The 5,490-nt window shown below is 39.5% G+C and overlaps 1 pseudogene; it reads right to left on the reverse strand.

The window, feature by feature from the left end:
* LOC139027281 (NLR family CARD domain-containing protein 3-like) overlaps positions 1-3,081 on the reverse strand; it is a 10,764-nt pseudogene extending 7,683 nt beyond the window's left edge.
* Positions 3,082-5,490: the final 2,409 nt, after the last annotated feature.

Genomic DNA, 5,490 nt, shown 5'->3' on the forward strand with positions numbered 1-5,490 from the left:
TGTACCATACACATATGGTGTGGACTTGTGTGTCTGGTAAACACATGTGGATCTGGTGAACAGTTATCACTTGTTGACCAACTACAGGAATACTGACCTCAGAGTCTCCAGTTTACAGTGGGATTCCCCAGTCCAGCAGAGAGCAGCTTCACTCCTGAATCCTTCAGGTCATTGTTACTCAGGTCCAGCTCTTCTCAGGTGTGAGGGGTTTGACCTCAGAGCTGAGACCAGAGAGCACAGCCTTCCTCTGTGACTAGACAGCCTGACAGCCTGACAAAGAGATCATCATGATTTCACAACACACTGTTAATTTAACACCAGTAGTGTAGAAGGACAATGGAAGACGCATTTAGTTATTCTCTCAAACAACATAAGATTCATCTTCGTCTCCTAGAATTGTATGGTCATAATGTTATACTAATGTGAAATCAATGCATTTATTCAATATGTTTTTCAATATAACATTAAATACATATTATAATACATATTTGTCTCTAAACTGAATATTTCTTCCTGATGATTAGTTCTTATATGTCATTTTATTTACTCACAGAACAGCTCTGGAGGCTTTGACCACTGGCAGCAGCCTCAAAAGACCTTCCTCTGATCTGGAGTATTTCTTCAGGTCAAACACATCCAGCTCCTTTCTGAAGTCAGCAACACAAAGACCAGAGCTGACCACTGTGCAGGTGACAGTTTGGGTTTTGAGAGACTTCCTGAGCTCAGGTAGCTTTGGATCTCCTCCACTAGAGAATGGTCATTCAGTTCATTCAGACAGTGGAACAGATTGATGCACCTCTCTGGAGAGGGATTCTTCTTGATCTTCTTCTTGATGTACTTGACTGTTTTTTCATGGATATGTGAGCTGCTTCTTGTCTTTGTCAGTAGACCTTGTAAGTGCTTCTGATTGGACTCCAGTGAGAGGCCAGAAGGAAGCGAAGGAAAAGGTCCAGGTTTCTGTCTCACTTTGTAAGGCTTTATCCACAGCACTCTTGTAGACAGAAACTTTATGCTTGTCTCTGAACAGCACAGAAAGGTTCCTCGACGTTGATTGAGGTTTGTCCATTAGATTCTCATTGTTGTTGTTGAATGAGAGGAACACATATACAGCAGCCAGAAACTCCTGAATGCTCAGATGAACAAAGCAGTACACCTTGTCCTGGTACAGTCCACATTCCTCTTTAAAGAGCTTGTGTGCACAATCCTGAGTACACTGAGGCTTCATTGACATCAATGCCAGCCTCTTTCAGATCTTCTTCATAGAAAATCAGATTGCCATTCACAAGCTGTTGAAAAGCCAGTTTTCCCAGTGACAGATGCTCTCTTCATTCCAGTGTGGACCTGTCCTCTTCTCCCAGGATACTTTTCATTCTTCTGTTTGGTATGAAACACCACAAGGTGTGTGTACATCTCAGTCAGAGTCTTGGGCATCTCTTCTCTCTTATGTTTCAGCATGTGTTCAAGGACTGTTGCAGAAATCCAACAGAAGACTGGAATGTGGCACATGATGTGGAGGCTCCTTGATGTCTTTATATGTGAGATGATTCTGCTGGCCAGGTTCTCATCACTGAATCTCTTCCTGAAGTACTCCTCCTTCTGTGGGTCATTGAACCCTCGTACCTCTGTCACCTGGTCAACACACCCTGAAGGAATCTTATTGGCTGCTGCAGGTCGGGTAGTTATCCAGAGGAGAGCAGAGGGAAGCAGATTTCCCTTGATGAGATTTGTCAGCAGAACATCCACTGAGGTTGACTCTGTGATGTCCCAACAGATCTTGTTCTTCTGGAAGTCTAGGGGCAGTCGGCACTCATCCAGACCATCAAAGATGAACAGAACTTTGTACTTGTTGTAGTTGGAGATTCTTGATTGTTTGGTTTCCATTGAAGAAGTGATTGAGAAGTTCAATCAAAGTGTGTTTGTCCTCTTTCATCAAATTCAGCTCCCGGAAAGGGAATGAAAATACAAATTGGACATCCTGATTTGCTTTTCCTTCAGCCCAGTCCAGAATGAACTTCTGCACAGAGACTGTTTTTCCAATGCCAGCGACTCCCTTTGTCAGCACAGTTCTGATACGTTTGTCTTGTCCAGTTAAGGGTTTGAAGATGTCGTTACATTTGATTGCAGTCTCTGGTCTTGCTTGTTTCCTGGTTGTTGTCTCAATCTGTCTCAGCTCATGTTCATTATTGACCTCTCCTGTTCCACCCTCTGTGATGTAGAGCTCTGTGTAGATCTTTTGAGAAGTGTTGGGTTTCCTTGTTTAGCGATCCCCTCAATACACATTGAAACTTCTTCTTTAGATTAGTTGAGTTCACGTTGGCAAATCACAGCAAGCTCATCTGAATGAAGAATTAACACAGAGGATATTAATATACGTCTGATTTAATAACTACAGTATTGTAGGACTGTTATAAAGTTTAAAATTAATAATTTATAAAATAATAATTTATTATTTTAACTGACTGTATAAATGTGTAATTTTTTCAATATTGCATTACAGACTGGTGTGACTGATTATATTATTTATGGTATTATTGATGGTATTATTAAGTGTTCTCTCTCTCTCTAAATTAATCACCACAACACATCCCTGCTGCTACTTGATGAGGTCACTAGGTGTTGTGTTAAGGCTGCTACAATATCATTGAGTTACACAGCTACTTTAGCTGTACTTTAGCTACAGCTTTTAAATGTTATAAAACAGCATTCAACATGAGGCAGACAGATCTTACATTTCTCCAGTGTGTCAGCAAGCTCCTTCTGGTTCATTTTCCTCAGGACGTGCAGTGTGATCTCCAGAGCCCCCTCTCTGGCACTGCTCTCCTGCTTCTCATCTTCAGCATCCACCACTTCCTTATCCTGCTTCTGACTCTCAAAGCCTTCTGGGAGTTGGACTAAGAATCCTCTTGAACATCTTCAGCTCGTTCTTCACAAATGTCATAATATTCTCTTCAAGCAACTGAAATAAATAAAGTAGATAAGTTAAGCAAGAGAATAATGTTTCTCATTAACACATTAATGAATGATTGACAGATCAAATTTACTTGAGGTAAACAAAAACAAATGTACATAACAGGACCACATACCTGAATATGGAGGCCAGGTCTGTTTGATGACTCTGGGAAGACTCACCACTGAGAGTCTCTGACTCTGATCTCTCCTGTTGGTTTCTTTGAAACCCACACACACACACAACAAACACACACACACACACACACACACACACACACACACACACACACACACAACCACACACACAACAAACACACACACACACACACACACACACACCCACACACACAGGACTATGAAAATGGACAAAGGATTAGCCAATGGATTATGAAAACAACAACAATAAATGGGAAAATGGGAGAGGAGAAATGACTAGAGACAGTGTTGTTAACTCACTGACCATGACCCATGAGTTCTTCTTACCTTTGTTCAGTAGAAAAGTCTCCCTCTCTAAAGTTTATAGGAGGATCCATAGACCAGTCACTGTTCATGGACACACAGCTGGGTACAGGGGAGGCTGGTCTCTCCGCTTGATTGGGCTTCAACACAACAGAGACAACATTACATCTCTCATCTACTCTGAGCTCAGATGGGGAAACATAAGAAGAGTTTCATTCCGAAACGCTATATATCCATTTTCAGAAACGTTCGTATCAATCAAATTTCTGACATTTTGAAAATGTGCTTTTCATTTCTTAAAGACATTTTGAAAGAGATTAGTGTTTTTTCACTATCTAATCACGGCATGGGGTAGTTCAATGACAGACATGTATTTGTTTATAATCTAATTCTTGATAGTTTAATTTCAGAGACACAAATCAATCATGTTTTTTTGCAAAATGTGACAAAATGTAGCAACATTTGAAACCGTGTTTTTCATATTGGATAAAAGTACAGACTCAGAGCTATAAAATGGTATATCACACACTACAGTTGAGGAACAATGGGAAATTAATTCTGCTTTGAACGTTGATAAACTTGTAACCTCACTTAGAGAAAATGGTCTTTGAATGTTTTGGTACTACTGGAGAGCTCTTCTTTGTCTACAGGGCTGTTACTTTGGCAGATAATGTCACCCATCTAAATAAATAGTTTATATATATAATTAACTAAATGTATTATGTTTTTGGTTTATGTCAGTTTCATTGTTTGTTATGCAATAAATTGTTATTTTATTGTTGTAAGTCGTAAATGAACTAGAAAATGTTATATTTTGCAATTTTGAGTAATTACTACTTTAGTAAGGAATTACACATCATTCAGTTGCTACATATTTCCAATAGATGGCAGCATAAGACCACAAATTACATTTCAGTAGATTAGTTTAGTTTTCTCCCTGGATACACACCACTCCCCCTCACAGGAAAACTCCTGTGTGCTTCTTTCTGTCCCTTTACACACTGCTAACGCAAGAGGAAGGACGGAATAAGCCTTTAACAGATTACTTATTACTTACTTACTTATCAACAAGCCTGAACATTAATTCAGTCACCTCTGGCCGAGAAAACGTATTTTCCAGGTACATTCATTGTCAAATTCATCAACCAGCATCGGCCCGCTCTGCCTTCTCCGGGGCATGTTGAGGTAAATTTACTAACGCGGGAGGGTTGAATGATGTAATTTATTGGCGGGCTGGAAGACAACTTTTGACTACTTTAATACAGTGAGTGAATTGGTCAGAATACTTATGACTTCTTCAAATAGGGGGACTAGATACATAAAGTGCTTTCATTTATAAATGGTGAAACAGATATATATTAAAATACCCTCAAATAAAAGGTGACATTATATACTATCACCTCATACGAAACATTTGATCTGAAATCCAAAATGTTGGAGTATAGAGCCACATTTAAAATGTTACCTTCACTGTCAAAATAGATACGGTGTAGACTGTAAACTCAATACAATCTAAATCTGATACCTCACTGTCTGTCTTTTGACCGATACTGCTTTTTAAACTGGTCTGGTCAGTCTACTCAAATATTTGTACTATACATTTTTCTATCTACAAGTAATTTTATGATCATTTATAATAATGATACATTAATTTATAAATAGATATGGCAGGTTTCAGGACACTGATRTATCTGAAAATGTTGAAAAAATAATACWGCCACTATTTTCACCACCAAAGAATATCAGAGTGATTTTAATACGATTTGTCTCTTTGCAGGCTGTCACGCTGTCTAGTCACAGAGGAAGGCTGTGCTTCTCTGGTCTTAGCTCTGAGGTCAAACCCCTCACACCTGAGAGAGCTGGATCTGAGCTACAATCACCCAGGAGTCTCAGGAGTCAGACTGCTCTCTGCTAGACTGGAGGATCCACACTGCAGACTGGAGAAACTCAAGTATGTAGAGGGTTTATGTCMATGTTCATATCAGACAAGTTTGACTTATCAGGCTAGTTAAGACAAACATTCTTACCACCACTTGGACAAAGTTATATGCTGACTGTGTGTGTCCAGTGTGTGTGTGTGTG

Source organism: Salvelinus sp. IW2-2015, unplaced genomic scaffold, assembly GCF_002910315.2.
Source record: "Salvelinus sp. IW2-2015 unplaced genomic scaffold, ASM291031v2 Un_scaffold9183, whole genome shotgun sequence".
NCBI classification, from domain to species: domain Eukaryota; kingdom Metazoa; phylum Chordata; class Actinopteri; order Salmoniformes; family Salmonidae; genus Salvelinus; species Salvelinus sp. IW2-2015.